The 16678-nt window shown below is 47.0% G+C and overlaps 1 protein-coding gene across 1 annotated transcript in view; it reads right to left on the bottom strand.

The window, feature by feature from the left end:
- NRG2 (neuregulin 2) overlaps positions 1–16678 on the bottom strand; it is a 321168-nt gene that overhangs the window by 184195 nt on the left and 120295 nt on the right. The window lies entirely within an intron of this gene.

Genomic DNA, 16678 nt, shown 5'->3' with positions numbered 1-16678 from the left:
AAAACCAAATTCGAAGACCCCAGGGCAATGCTGTACTGACTGCAAAGTCACCCCTGAACGACCATATATCTATGCAGAAGGTACCATAAAACCCGATGATCAGAGGTCATTTCGGGGGGGAACGCAGTTCCCCTGGGTGAGGTGCAGGGGGGCGGGGCACATGATGAAGCCCCGCCCCCTGCTTCCAGCCGCCCCGCTTCCAGCCCTCATTCAGCCAGGAGGAGGCAGGAGAAGAGGGAAGGTAAGTTGCTTCCTCCCCGCCTCTCCCCACCCCTGCCTGCCTGGGGCCAGGGAGGGCCTTGGCGGGACTTCCTCGCACTCCCGCTGGCCTTGCAGGTCCACCGCCGGGCCCCTGATGTCAGGGGGTGTGGCATATGCTAATGAGTTATGCTAATGAGTTCCCCTAGCTCTTTTTCTACGAAATGACCCCTGATCAAAGGAAGTGGAAGCAGCATGCAATGCAGAGGGGAATTTCTGTTCCAGCCTGGGTTTGGTAAAACAAGGGAGGGAAAAGCCAATGCAGAGTCGCCCAAAGGCTCACAAAGCAATCCCTTACCCCTCCCACGACACCAATGTTGCCTCCTTTCCCAAAGCAATGAAAATCAGGCTCTTCTTTACAAGCAGGATGTAGGCCCTCATCCGACTCTGCCTGCCAGGGACGTCTTTGAGACTCAGGAAATGCTTTGAACATGTAAAGTGCTATTTAAGAGGCAGACACAATCGTTGATCCTATTTTGCTCTCCCATCAAAACAGTCACACCCACGCTCCTACATGCTCGCGCTGAGGACCTACCGAAGGCATTCCGCGCCCCAGGCAAAGCATACCGGTGCTGACTCACCTCTCCCTGCGCACCATCCGTCTCTTTTGTTCCAGCCCATTCCACCACCACCACCCTTTTAATAGGTTTGTTTTATTGAAGACTTGCCCGGGTGATCAGTTTAAAGCCTGTCCGGACCACCGCTTTAAGCTTTTGAAGAGATAATCCTGCACGCCCTGATTCAACAGTGTGATACATCTCACGAGCTGGAGGCTTGCTGTGTGGGAGGACCAACTGGGCTGCTGTTCCCCACTGCCTTAAAAATATATAGTTTTTAAAAGATTAAGATTTAATAAATTGGATAATATGTGTTCCCTCTAAGCTGAGTTAGTGTGAGCCAGCTCACAGTTTTTTAGCCCCCGGCTCACACATTTTTGTCTTAACTCAGGAAGGAGCGCTCCAGAGCAGACTAATTTATGGAGTAGCCAAATCGCTCACCCACGACTTTAATGCCAGGAGCTCACAAAGTAGAATTTTTGCTCACAAGACTCCACGGCTTAGAGGGGGCACCGATTCCCATATGGCAAAGAGTAACCGAGATGATCAGGGCACAGTTGCATGGTCTGAGGTTCCCAGCCCTGCATGTCCCTCCCCTGCAGGGGAGACCTGATCGGCAGGAGAGAGTGTTCTCACTCTTCCTTTACATGCCAATTCTCTTGACCCTTTCCTCCTATTTCTTAGAGAACTGGAGTTTGAGGTCCAGTGCAGGAAACCCAAGCATCCCTGACAGAACCCTTTCCCAGCCTAGGCTTGAAGCCCCCCAGTGCAGGAGAGCTCATCTCCCCAGACAGGTAGCCGTTTCCAGGGGTCATTTCCTGCGGGAGCGCACAGGAGCGGAGCTCCGGTAGTAAGGAGCCCAGGGGGCGGGCACATGCAACAAGCCCTGCCCCCTATTCCCAGCAGCCCTCAGTTGGGCCAAGAGGAGCAAGAAGCAGCCAGGTTTTATTCAGGTACAAGCTCTCCCTCCTCTGTGAGGGCAGATCTGCACGTTCCCCCCCCCCAATAGCTAGCAATCCAAAACAGTCCAGTGGAGCCTGAGCGGTGGGTGTTGCCTTCTGACACACTTCCGGTGATGTCAGGGGGTGTGGAATATGCAAATAAATTATGCTAATGAGCTCCTGAACCTCTTTTTCTACGAAATGACTTCTGGCCGTTTCCATTAGGAAGGTTCTCTTAATCATCAACCGAAAGCTACTCTGCTGTAATGTCGAACCCATTCATCCCGCCCTCCAGCACGGTTTCCTCTAAGCTGAGTTAGTGTGAGCCAGCTTACAAGTTTTTTTAGCTTTTGGCTCACACATTTCTGTCTTCGCTCAGGAAGGATGGCTCCGGAGCAGACTAGTTTACACAGCAGCCAAATCGCTCGCTCACAACTTTAATGCCAGCACCTCACAAAGTGGAATTTTTGCTCACAAGACCCCACAGCTTAGAGGGAGCATTGCTTCAGAGTAGCACATCTTTGCCTCCTCTGTGTGACAGCTCTCCCGCTCCCTTAGCTGTAAGACCAAAATTAAGCCCAGCTGAGGGGAAAATATGTAAATGTGGACACAGAAGAAGTAGGCTTTGAAGAAGAAGAAGAAGAGATTGAATTTGTACCCCGCCCTTCACTACCCAAAGGTGTCTCAAAGTGGCTGACAAACTCCTTTCCCTTCCCCTCCACGCATGCACACAAACGCCTTGCTGCTGTGTTGCTTAGCATGGTGTGATCGGCTGCCGGAGGAGGCTTGGGCATGGAGTCTCGGGGGAAGGTGAGATTTTGCTCCGGCTCAAAAAGCCTCCCGTCCCCTGCGGATTATCCCGCTCGTGTGACCAGGGCCATAGGAAGAATCATATTCTCCCTGTCACATATAAAACATGAGAAGAGCCCTGCTGGATCAGACCAGTGGTCCACCTAGTGCAGTATACCGTCTCACAGAGTGACAAACTAGTTGCCCTAGAAGGCCAAACAAACAAGGCACAGAGGTCGAGGCCCTGTCTTGATATTACTTCTTTGCATTGGATTTCAGAGTTTACAGCCTCTGAATATGGGGGCTCCCTTCCGTCACTAATAGACCTCTCCTCCATCAATCTGTCTAATCCCCTTTTAAAGCTTCAACTCTAGAAGCTGCCTTGTACTGAATCAGAGCCTCGGTCCATCACGGTCAGAACTGTCTACTCAGACTGGCAGCAGCTCTCCGGGGTCTCAAGCCCAGGTCTTTCACATCACCTACTACTTCATCCTTAAAACTGGAGACGCCAGGGGTTGAACCTGGGACCTACTGCATGCCAAGCAGATGTTCCACCACCGAGCCCTGACCCCTCCAAATGCTATCTATGCTCATGGCCATCGCTACCTCCAGCAGCACGGAATCCCACAGTTCAATTACTCACCGAGTAAAGAAATGTTCCCTTTTGTCTGTCCTGAACCTATTTCTCAGTAACTTCATTGGGTGCCCCCATGTCCCACTATAACGGGAGAAGGAAATTATTCCATAGGCCGGGATAAGTTTAACATCAACAGTGCTGTTATGTCTTGAGAGACATAATGGTAAAAGCATAATCTAGCATCGCTCATTATGCGGATTGCAAACATGTAAATACTGACCAATGGGGTGCCTTCTGGGGGGAATGATTTTTGATTGGACGTTATCTCTTGATTATGATTGGTTGTAATGTACCTAGTGTGATTGGATACTGTAAGCATTGTGGGTGTGGCTATCTCAGCCAGAATTGTATATAAGTTGCCGTTTTGCCTATTGAATTGTCTAGCTGGTCTAGTCCTAGCAGGTCTAACTTGTTATGCTGTTCTCACTATTCTTGAGCTGAAATGAAGCTGAATCACTCGTTGAACTGTTCCTCCAAGTTAAGTGTCATACTTAACAAGTGCCACACTGGGGAGAGTGCTGAACTCTGGCCCCTCTATTGCCTCCCTTTAGGTGTAGTTGTACAGTGTGACGCCTGAAAAGGGATGCTAACTCTTCCTAACTGTTTAGGTTGGACATTGTGAACTCTGGAAAACTTGGTGGGATGGCCATCTACAGCCTGTCGCGGCCCCATTTGTTCAGTGACACACAAAAGAAATAAGCGGATCTGAAGTTATATATTAGGAAGCACCCAGATACTCGAGGGCCCCGTGCAGTCATTTCCTAGGCTTCCAGCACCGCCAAGTCTAAGTCGCACAGGTGAACACTGTTTCCTAATTACACAAATTAAGCTAATTAACTGATGAAGCATTTATCCATCAGTCGTTTTATGACAAGGCAAAGTCGTTTTATGACTGCTCCTGGCAACTTCTAGAAGTTGTAGGAAGGATCAGTGGAAACATCTGGCCCTGAGCAATCGCTTATGTCAGGATTTGCTTTCTTTGCTCGGGAAAAGATGAAGCAAGCCTGTTAAGCACAGCCCGGTCTTGCCTCACTGGCTAGGAAAAAAACCCGAATGGAACAGGCAAGCTCGTTCCTCGCTCAGCAATGGGGGCAGATACTGCAAGCACATCTGGCCTCTTATCTCTGGATCTACAAGGGCTTGAGCCCTAAGACTGCCAGATGTCCTGGTATGTCTAAAGCCGATGGCCACAGTCCCTGAACAGACCAAAGTAGAACCAAAAAACTGTGCAGGAGCTTGTGCTAATAAATTTGAAATATTAATCAGAAAGATTTCATACAAAAGAGTGTACAATATTTATACAACATATCAAATACAAGTGCAATTCAACTTCATTCGCAATTCAACTTCAGTTCAACTTCATTCGCCCATAGAAAGGCTTTTCTAGAAACTGTTTCGACAATGTATTAGACAATCCTGAGAGATCCATGAAATTGTTGATGATGAATCAGTTGAAATGAAACAGAGAGAAACCACATGGATCCATCATTGTTCAGAAGAAGACTTGTGTCGAAACGGCAGAACATTCCGGAGATCACCATCTTCACTTGTATTTGATATGTTATATAAATATTGTACACTCTTTTGTATGAAATCTTTTTGATTAATATTTCAAATTTATTAGTGCAAACTCCTGCACAGTTTTTGCGTTCTACTTCGGAGATGTCCTGGTATTACAGTGGATCTCCAGATGAAAGAGATGCGTTCCAACAGAGAAAATGGCCGACTTGAAAGGGGGACTCTATGGCATTGTGCTGTGCTGAGGTCCTTCCCCTCCCCAGGCTCCACCCACAAAATCTCCTGGCATTTCCCAACCCAGAGCTGGAACCCTAAAGGCAGTGATTCTTACTGGAGGCCACACAAGCGCCCCTAGGGAGTGAGCTACAAATCGTGGGGGAGGAGGGGTTTCAGAGCATTTGGGTGTAACAACAAACACCTGGGATTTTAGAAAGCCTCTTCCACCCACCCCCTTGCAAAAGCTTCTGACAGTCCGCAGAGTTATGTTGTGTTGCTCACCTGTCCTGAGGATAAAATCTGAGATCCTACCAATCTTCTCCAGGTACCTAGAAGAAGAGATTAGATTTATACCCTGCCCTTCACTACCCGCAGGAGTCTCAGAGCGGTTTACAATCCCCTTCCCTTCCCCACACCAGACACCCTGTGAGGTAGGTGGGACTGAGAGAGTTCTCTCGATGACTCTTCCTGAGAGAACAGCTCTGAGAGGACTTGTGACTGACCCAAGGTTACCCAGCAGCTGCATGTGGAGAAGTGGGGAATCAAACCCGGTTCTCCCACATTAGAGTCTGTGCTCTTAACCACTACACCAAACTGGCTCTATTTTAATTAATGTCTTTTTAAGGTTTTGTTTTTATTATTTTTATTTCGTAACCTGCCTCAGGCAGGTTCCTGGAGAGGTGGCATCCCCCCCCCCCCAATAACAAAAATGTGGTGCACAGCAAAAAGAAATAAAGCCCAACATTAATCAGTTGGCTCCTGGCACAAAGTTCTCATTGAATGAACCCTGTGAACTGTGTAACTTGGGCATATGTATACATAAATGTCTCTGTATAAACAGAATTTCCTGGTCTAGAGTGCTGTTTTTACACCCTACATTTTTACATGTGTTTTGATGGGTCTTCGTTGCTTTCTTGGTGGAAGACAGACGATCAGAGCTGAAGAACCCACCGGTCCAGAGACATGTGGTGCCATCCTAAACAGAATTAAAAGGTAAAGGTAAAGGTTCCCTTGCTCGAAAGCCAGTCTAGTCCGACTCTGGAGTTGCGGTGCTCATCTCCATTTCCAAGCCAAAGAGCCAGCGCTGTCTGAAGATGTTTTCGTGGTCATGTAGCCGGCATGACTAAACACCAAGGCGCATGGAACGCTGTTATACAGAATTATACCCTTCTAAATCCACTGAAGGCAATGGACTTGGAAGAGTGCCGCTCTCTTTAGGGCTGCCCTGTTTTGTCCTAGCTCACCAATGCAGGAGATGGAGGCGGTAATGAGAAGGCAAAGCCCTCAGAGGGCAGAGTGGACTAAGCCACTTATGACTGCCGGTGAGGAATTCCACCTTTGAATGTGTAACATATTACAAGCAGAGACAAATTAACACACAGTAGGGAGAAATGTTCTACCCCACCCCACCCCACCCCCACATCTTTACTCACTGTGCTAGCTGCCTATTTGCAAAATGTTTTCAACACAGAGAAGATTCCAAAATGTGATCCTCCACCGGCAAGCTGACGTGGCTCAACCCACAGGGTGTCGCATCACTCTCGACTCATTCCCTGCGAGCGCGAGCCAGGCCGTACGCCTTTTCTAGAAAATGAAAACTGGGAATTCAGGTCAGCTAACAGCACAGACAACCTGGCAAACCAAGCTATGTGGCAGCTCCGTCTGCTCTGCGGCCATAGTCTGACCCAAAGTCAAGCCATTCATGAAAGAGCTCAGCTGCCCACTGACTCACGGATGCCACAAATATCACCAGCAGGCAATTCAAGAATAGGCGAGCAGAGCTTGGGTAGGAGGTATAAAGCTCCTCCAGAGCTTGGGAGTTCCTTCTCAGAAGAACTTTCTATACTGCTATTTGCAGCCAAGACGGTCATTGCCACCCACTGGAAATCGACAATGACACCCACAATTTCAAACTGGCACAAAAAATTGTGGGATTTATACATTATGGCAAAACTCTCGGATAACCTTACGAGATTTGTGGGATTTATACATTATGGCAAAACTCTCGGATAACCTTACGAGATTTGACAGAATTCCTACCCAATCCTCTTTTTATACGATTTGGCCTCCTATATTAGAATATCCACAACAATATGACGTTACTCCCAAGGAAATAGACTTCTTACATCTGTGGTAGTCAACCAGTTACTAGTTGGTTCTTTTCAATAACTGTAAACAAAATCTTGGTGTAATTGTAAAGAAGAAATGTTTTATTTGTGGTTTAATGTTAAATATCACACACACAAATCTTTATGAATAGCTACAATTTTATTGCACATAAATGGTCATTGACTGAATTGCAATTGTTCACAAATCGCTCAAACGTTTATGTATTTTTGCTTGGCAATTATACAATCTGTTATGATTATTTAGTTTTTTCAATAAAATTTATTGTACAAAAAAAGAAGAAGAACCTAAATGATAAAACTCTATCAAACAGAACTACTAACTGTTTCGGAGGGTTCAAGGTGGGTAGCCGTGTTGGTCTGAAGCAACAGAACAAAGTTAGAGTCCAACACAATGGCACCTTTCAGACCAACAAAGTTTTATTCAAGGTACGAGCTTTCGTGTGCGCGCACACTTTGTCAGACGATGAAATGGAATCACATATCGTGGTTGTATGTACAGGAGTGGTTTGTTAAATTAGCTCGCACCCGTCCCCGATGAGGCCAATAACGCGCTGTAAAAAAGAACCACCCCCAGAGGAGGACTTACCTGGGACGCCGCATCAAGCGCGGCCGTGGGATCGCCGGCGCGTTCTTCGTTCGTAGCAATCCCGGCTCCCGGCCAAACTGCACATGCTCAGACATGCGCAGTTCGGCTGCCTCGCTTCCCGGTCAGTGGCTTCCCCCCGGCATCTGATCGTGCCGGGGAGGAAGTGCACGGCGGCTCAGGGGATCTATGTGTTCCCGCCGCCACGTGTCTCTTTTGGTGTGGCTTTAAAATCCCCATGTTCCCCCCCCCCCCCGTGTGGCAGGGGCCTTTGTTGGTCTTAAAGGTGCCATTGTGTTGGACTCTAACTTTGTTTCGGAGGGTATCTCTGTTGGTCTCCAATAGAAGAGCTGCATTCAAATCCAGTAGCACCTTGGAGACCAGCAAGACTTTGGGGGTATAACCTTTTGAAAGTGAATGCTCCCTTCATCAGACACAAGTAGGAGTGGAGACTGCTGAACTTGAGTTCATTCACAAGTCCAGAACAATGGAATTCTTACCTAATCAAGCTGACTGCGTTCTGCATTCTACCTCAGTCTGCATCCTGACTTCTTTCTTTGTGACACCTAGGGCTGCCAAGTCCCCCCGGGGGGCGGAAATCCCCCCGCCCCAGAGGCCCCCACAGCCATACAAGGGAAAACTCTATGGTTTTCCCTTGTATGGTCGTGGCCCCGCCCCCAGCATGCCCGGCGTCATGACGTCACTTCCCTGTGACGTGCATGCGGGGGGGGGCGCGCCAGGATACGATCGGGAGTCCCCCGCCGGCAGGGTAAGTGCCACTTGGCAACCCTAGTGACACCCCTCTCGTCCTCTGGCCAGGGTAGAAGGACTCCGGGATCTCCATTCCTACTTGTATCTGAGGAAGGCAGCTTTCACGCTCGAAAGCTTGTACCCCCAAAATCTTATCGGCCTCTAAGGTGCTGCTGGACTTGAATGTAGCTCAACCACACGACTATGAACCCGGAAACAACTTTGACTAGCCAGAACGGTAAATCACCCTGTCATGATCTGGGCTGTGCCACCAGAGGCCTACTAGGCCCAGGGAGCCTGATTAGCAGTAGGTGAGACTGGGCCTACAACTCCCAGAAGCCCCTGAGAGGTTTTGGAGCCAAAATTGACCAATAGGGAAGAAGAGGGCTGGGAAACAAAAGGGCTGGTGCCAGAGCAGAAGCTGTTCTTTCTTCCAGAGGGCAGAGCCAGAAGGAAGACTGCTGCAGGGAAAAGATCCTCATCCTGAGGGAAGGGTGAGTAGTCTAGTGCCACTTGGGATAGTGAGCTAGGGACAGTATATATTTAGACGCGTTAGAGCATTGGATTTCTTTTCTTTTCACCCACTTACTGTTATTATTCTGCACCTTGTTATTTGACCTCTTATAAAATAAACCTTTTCCTTGTTTCACTCTGCCTGGTCCTCACGCCTGTTATTCGGCCAAAAGGGGGGTCTGAAGGTCTTGGGAGGGTACTCTGGGCCTTCTCAAGGGAACCTAAATCCAGAGTGGTGGCAGCATCAGGTGACACCCCATCTGAGCAGTGACACACCCCCTCAAAAGTTTAACAAAAGTCATTCCCTTCTCCCAGAATTCAAACCACCTGACATCCCAACTTAAATCCCTACGCTGACTGAATATTCATCCTCAGATCCAGCCCAATCGAGTCATCCTCTGCTTCAAAGCCCACCATGGCCTTTGTGTCTCCTCCTTCATCTCCCACGACTGTCGTTCCTCCAGCTCTACCATCTTTAAACAACTCCAGCCTTCTCCTTCGTTGGCCCCATATGCCTGGAGCCCCTTCTGAAAACACGTCCATCATGTGACTTCCTTTCTTCTCAGGAACCCCTCCTCAACAACCACCTTTGGCAAAACATTCTTTGTTTCCCCTGACTGAAGCTGTGATGAAGAAAAGCAGATTCTTTCCATGCACCTGCCAACTTCCTCCCCCACTCTTTATTGCCCATCCCCCCATGTTGAATATTATTTATGTACTTCATTGATACCCCACCCTTCTCCCTAACATTGATCCAAAGCGGTTTACATCACTGTACTCTCCTCCATTTTATCCTGACAAGAATTCTGTGAGGTAGGTTAGGCGGAGGGTGTGATTGGCCCAAGGTCACCATGGCACAGTGGAGATTTGGTCTCACAGACCCCAGTCTGACACCCTAACCACAATACCACACTGGCTCTTTAAGAAACTGGAGGACAGGAATCCACTGGTTTATTTTTTTAAAATCCCATGAATTTTGGTGGCACTAGATAAATAACAATCATAATCTACATAAATCCAGGCTATAGTAATCTAGTAAAGGTAAAGGTTTCCCTTGCTTGAAAGCCAGTCGAATCTGACTCTAGGGGGCGGTGCTCATCTCTGTTTCCAGGCCGAAGAGCCAGCGCTGTCCAAAGACTTCTCCGTGGTCATGTGGCCGGCCTGACTAGACGCTGAGGCACATGCAACACTGTTACCTTCCCACCAAAGCGGTACCTATTTATCTACTTGCAATTTCTTGCTTTCGAACTGCTAGGTTGGGCAGGAGCTGGGGCCAGAGATGGGAGCTCACTCCGTCATGCTAGTGCCTTGAACTGCAGAACTACAGACCTTCCCAGTCGGCAGCTCAGCGTCCTAACCTCTGAGCCACCTTTATATTAATCTACGTAATAGTAATCTACATAAGTAGTGTTAGATTGGCTTTCATACCAATGGCACCAATTCTTACCAACATTTTTACTAACCTAGGGGCCCTATCCCGAATTGTCTCCAATCTTAAATCTAACCAGAAAGTGTTAAGGCAAGCAAACAGCAATGGGAGTATATGTTCTACTAGAAATCAGATCCACAGATTCCAAACAAGAAAAGAAGCACTATTATTCTTTCAGTCCTTTGCAGTATAGTTTACATGGCAAGGAATTTATCCTTGGGGAGCTAAGAATTAGAGTAGAAATGAATTGCAGGGCTAGTCTATACCTGCAGGCTGCCAACTCTACTCCTAGCTCCCATAAGGTAATCACAGGTAGGAATTTTGGGGTGTGGCAAATTCTGACTTCTCCTCTGGCCTCCTTTGTGACAGAAGCTATGAGTAAAGAATAAGCAAGCAAGGTGCCCGAAGGACTTGCAGGAAAAACAGTTAACACATGCAGTCTTCATTCTCTGAAAGAAGTCAGCCGCGGGGGCACCTGGAGAAGATCGAGCAGGGAACCCAGGCATGCTTACATTCCTGCCCCTTGCCAGGGGGTGTGGCACATGCAAATGAGTTATGCAAATGAGCTCCTGCACCTCTTCTTCTATGAAATGAGCCCTGATCCCACCATAACCTAAAGTATGTCACCTTCTTGCACCACCACTTCCTTTTGTTTGTTCAGGATGTGGGTGTTTGTTTTTTAAAGAGTGAGGTGTCTTCCACATGAGGGCAAGATTTTGTGGTTTCCCCATTGCTGGAGCACCTTCAGATAAAACACAGCAGCAATGAGTTTTCCTTTGGGCTGGTTTCTCTGCAATTTTCTGCCCCAATTCCCCAACAGTAGATGTACCCCTCTTCTGGGCCACTGGGGCTTCTATGTTTTTTTTTAAAAAAATCATCACTAGACTGTCATTCCATCAATATACCGTTGTAACTATAGGTGTAACAGGTTCTCTACATTCCCACTTTTAATTATTATTTTTTAAGTCTCTAGTCTCTTCCCTTGCAAAGATATGCCTTTTCTCTTATATCTCTGCAAGGAAAAAAGCTAGAGATTTTCTTTAAAAAAGCAAAAAAGCTGAGAATTCAGAAAGCCTGCTTCATATATTGCTACAACTAGAGATGTAAAATTTCCAGAAATTTTGAGGCTTGGAAAAGAACCCGTTTTTTTCCTGGAAAAAAAACGTAAATTTTTGGAAAAATTGAAAAAAATGCTACATTAGCATTTCTTTTGTCTTTTCTAGATTGAAAGTCATTCTGTTACTTTAGGAACATAAAATATGACTATGGACATTTTTACTTGGCATGAAATTATCACAATTAGCATATTAAAAATATAGTGTATCCAAACAATTATTACAAACAGAATACCCACCTTACAAATAAGCGCAACATATGGCAAATAAAAAAATAAAAAAAAAAAAAAAAAATATTTTTTTTTTTTTTTTTTTTTTTTTTTTTTTTTTTTTGTGTGGGGGGGGGGGGGGGGGGGAACCAAAAAGGCTTCAGGGGGAAAAACGCTTTTTTTCCGAATTTTTCCATTTTTTTTCCTGGGCCTTCACATCTCTAGCTACAACAGTGTATTGATATGATATTCTAGCACAGATTTTTTAAAAAATTAAACAGGCCCCTGATGGTGGGGGGAGGCAATGGCTGCCACGGAGACAGAGTCAGGGAAACCGATTGCCATATAGGCCAGCAAATCTGAATTTCCCACCCACACAGCAGCCATCCAGACTTTGCTGCGATCTTTCCCGGAAACCTCAGAGCAAAGCAGATGTGAGAAAGAACAGAGGAAAAACCAGGGGAATCTTAGGAGGTACACAAATGCACCACAATGCTGTGGGGATGCAGAGGGAAATGCTTCCCAAAAGCACTGAACTTGGGGCAGATAACTCATGCAGACGCAGTCTGAGGAAAGGAAGAAGAAAGGGAGGCAGGAAAAGGTATGGCTGGTGTGGCTTGACACCGCAGGAGCGATCAGACGTCAGAAAAGTGTGGCTAGAACCAGAGAATCAGGAAAACACCACTTGGGGACCTGGTAACAAAACACTCAGTTTTAAAGGGGGGTTGAGCCGGAAAGCGATGGCTGGGGACGGTGCGCAGGTGTTGGGTGTGTGAACGTGGATATAGAATCCGTTACTGAAGCATGCCGAAAGCGGACTAAACGGCCTGTCTGAATGCACCCAGACACTCATAACAAATGGGGGAGAGAGAGCAGCAGGTGAAGTAGACATAGTTTGGGTTGACAAGACGCCTGGACACCACACTAAGGTAAAAGGGAGACCCGTTTTTATTCTCCCTCCAATGCATCCGTCTCCTTGCATGCCCCTTTCTATTGCCCTTGTACTGCCATTCAACATCCTCCACTCTGTAGGAGGATAACTGAACATACAATTAGGTACATCGAATCCAGCCACACAACACTATATATGATTTTTAATTCCTTCTCTTTACTCATCTGCTGCCTTGAGGCCTCTAATTGGATACAAATGTTTTAAATAAACAAATAGTTTTGATAATGAATTCTGTAACATCCCATGGAGGGAGGGCAGCCCACCGAAGTTTTCAGTTTCATACCAAGGTTCATTCTTCCCTCTTGAGAATGGATTCCACCTTGTTATCAACTTGTTTAGAGCAGAGAGGAATTGCTTGGGGGCAGAAAATTAGCATCTGTAGTGAGATAAGAATCCTATGTCCCTATTTAGCCCAGGGGGGGATCCCATTGTTCTGAACTTGTGAATGAACTCAAGTTCAGCAATCTCACATTATAATCTCCCCTTGAAGCTTTTCTGTTTGAGGATCACCAGTCTTCAATCAGCAATGGAATGCCCTTAAAAACCCACTGGTTTTTAAGCATTGTGGTTCTTCATGCTGGATCTATGTCCATTTATTCTTTTGGTAGGGACTGACCTGTGTGTCTGATGTAGAGAGTGGAAGGACATTGCTGACATTAGATTTATTTATTTATTTATTTATTACTTTCGGCTTCTACCCCGCTTGAACCCCCCTAGGACGTCTCTGAATGGCTTACAGTTACTCTGTTATCCCTAACTATGGCCACATCTGAATTGGGGTGGGGACTGCCCTACCGGCACCCTGTAGATGGCGCTGTCGTTCTTCTTGATCTTAGTTCGGCATCTCGGCCCATTGCTGGCTCGGCTCCCTCCGGCTTTTTTCCTCCTTCTCCTCTTGCTGTCCTCGGCATCGGCGGCTCCATTCTGCGCCCGGTGAGCATCGGCGTGGCTTCGGCTCAGTCCACCACGGCTCCACCCACGCCTGCACCTCACGCTCTCCTTGCGACACCTGGTTCCACCCCTCGCCGCCAACGTCTGGACTGCTACAATGTTGCACCCGGTCACCATCTTGCCGCTTGCCGCAGATGCCGTTGTTGTTCTCCACCTCGCCTCGCCTCCAACACTCCTCCAACCCCCCGGGAGGGGGGAAGGGTGCCCCCTGCCATCTAAGGCAGGTACCCAATTTATCTACTCGCATCCTGATGTTATTAATGTGCTTTTGAACCGCTGGGTGAGCGGGAGCTGGGACTAGGGCCAGCTGCTCACTCTGGCCACGGTGGATTCGAACAGCTGTAACAGCTGTTCGCAGATGTTACCAGCAGGTGGTTTAACCGCCTGCGCCACCGCTCCCTGAATGGCACATTTGATGGCACATATAATGTTGGAAGATGAACAAGTGAATGAACCTGAGCTGGTACCTGGATGGGTGTCGTGGTTAGGGTGCCAAAGATTCAGGTTCAAATCCCTCCTCTGCCAAGGAAGCCTGCCGGGTGACCTCGGGCCAGTACCTCTCAGCCTAACCTACCTCGCAGGGTAGTTGCAACTAGTATAAAACGGAGGAAGGGAGAAGCATGCTGCAAGCTGGTAAGTAAGTAAAGTGAGTAAGTAAAACTAGGGAATGCAGAGAATGGTCAGTTTAACTGGTTGTTACGTACAGGGGCCTTGTTCTGTTCCTTGATTTAATTGCTTCTTTCATTTCAATTGCTTGAGTTTTATTATGGCTATATTGACATTTATCAGCTACTAAACTGAACTGTGTCAATATTTTAACAGCTTCCTGTTTTATCATTTAAACTAGAAATAAGGCCCGTTGTGGAAATAAATACAACGGGAGCTAGAAAGAGGCTCTGGGAGAGTGCTCTGTCTTTGGGCAAACAGTGTCAGTCTGCTTTTAAAACATGAACCTGGGACCTGCACACCACCAGAATACAGCAGGTTCCATATGCAACTGACATTCCAACTGCCTTGCGGGGGGGGGGGGGGAGTTTGAGGTGTGGAATGGACTGAAGTCCAATCAGCTTCCATATGCAAAAGTCCAGGTTGTCGCAGCAGTTGTGGTGTGGGCAGGACCCGGGCTTTGCCTTCTGATTGGTGGCGATATATGCTGAGGAGCAGTGCCATCAGCCATACACTAAGGGAGTGCATTTTAGAATTAGAACTTTGGCACCCACTATTCAATTATATATAAGGAGAGATGCTGGGTTTTATTGATTATGACTGTTATTTTTGCACGGCATCTCGAGAACTGTATGGTCATCTGGCAGAACAGGGATGACTTAGATAATAATAAATTGACTCAGTACTCTTGTAATTTAATAACCTCCATTCTGCGTAACAACAGCTTGTCTAGGTAACCTGCGGAGGAGGCAAGGTTTGAACAGGGGACTTTGTTTGAACAGGGGACTTTGCTGGTTCACAGTTCATTCTGTTGGCTGCTGGACTACTCCATCCCAAAAAGGAACCTCTTTTTCCAACCGTGAGACACTTTAGGAGTTGTCTGCAAGAACAGGGTGATGCAGAGCAATAATATTCCTGTATCTTTCTCAAAGAATCCTCTGCCCACAATGTATATCCAGGAATTAGTGCTGGCACTGTAAAACGTGAGGACTTGAAGATGTACTCGAAATTGCACGTGTTGAACCTTCTGTCTTCAATGCACAGACTGAACAGCCCATACACGCTGCTGCTTCTGCCCACTCAGTGTACACAACAAGACAGCAATGCCCAGATATACAAGGTGGCGATGAACCAGAGGGTGTGTACAAATTTATTAGGAACAAAAACAAAACAGAAGTAACAAGTTAACAGAGGTTGTGGTTTATTAGCAGTTCTTCTTTAGTTTAGATCACGTTGGGAGTCCTGCACCAAATACATCTTCTGCAGATACCCCCCAAAATGTATGGCTGTTCAGCAAAAAACAAAAACAAAAAACCACCTATGATGTCATTCGTCCATTTAAAAAAATCCAGATATTGTTCTCTAGTAAGTGACAATCATCCTCGCAAATGGCTAGAGAAATTATCAACACTATCTTTATAAAGTTTTCATTTTAACAGGGAAAGAAAGCTGCGTTTTAAAAAAACCTTGTTAGCTGGTAATTAAATATTATTTTTATTTATTTCATTTTACAAAATCTATACCCAACCATTCTTAGCCTCATAAGGGCCACCAATGTGTCTAACAAATTAAAACACACATAATAAAAGCACCTCTTAAAAACCATTAAACCCAACAAGAAACACACTATTAAAACAATAAAAAATAGAACTAAAATACATACAAAAGCATCAAGCAAAACATGAAGCAAGCAGGAGGGATTATTGGGGGATTCTGTACTGAGGTTTTCAAAAATGTCTTTCTCTTCCCCAAGCACAATAGTTTCCTGAGCAAATTATTAATTGGTGCATAACGCAAGGTACAGGATGTAGACAGTGCGCTTTCCCATCACCCACAATCTTGGTCCTTTGACTGTCAAGAATAGTCTTTTTGCATTCTCACAGACTGTGCATCAATCTTAGTCCAACAGACATTACACTGACATCTCAGAGTGAGATGCAAAAGCTCTTGCCCCACACAGATGAGATATGAAGACTAACGCTGCAGTCCTAAGCACACTTAATAAGGAGGTATGTCCCACTGAACTTAATGTGTTACTTCTGAATATACATCCTTATACTAATACCGAAGTGGCCCCGTCTGTGTGGATATCTAAATCCGCGCTCCGGGGCCACCTGGGGGCAGGGAGATTTTTGGGCACACGTGGGGCGGTCCCCCAGGTGTGCACAAAAATACGAAACCTGTAAAAAAATATCGGGGGATGTTTAAATCCCCCCGAAACTGACAGAGCGTCCCCAGCGCATGCACAGGGGACGCTCTGCAGCGGGCCACGCCGCTGCCATTTTGGACCTGCCCGGGCAGGTGGGCGGGCGAGCGGGCGCCGCGAGGCCCGGCCGGCTGCAAGCCACCTGTCCTCGGACTGGAGCGGGGATGGGTGAGAGGAGAGCAGCCTCGGTCCGGAGGGGGGGAGGGCAGCGAGGTCCCGGCAGCTGCAAGCTGCTGGGCCTCGGTCCGGAGCGGGGTGG

Source organism: Gekko japonicus, unplaced genomic scaffold, assembly GCF_001447785.1.
Source record: "Gekko japonicus isolate JY-2015 unplaced genomic scaffold, Gekko_japonicus_V1.1 scaffold1826, whole genome shotgun sequence".
Taxonomy (NCBI): Eukaryota; Metazoa; Chordata; class Lepidosauria; order Squamata; family Gekkonidae; genus Gekko; species Gekko japonicus.
The sequence above is the reverse complement of the archived record's forward strand: the minus strand, read 5'-3'. Positions and strand labels throughout refer to the sequence as shown.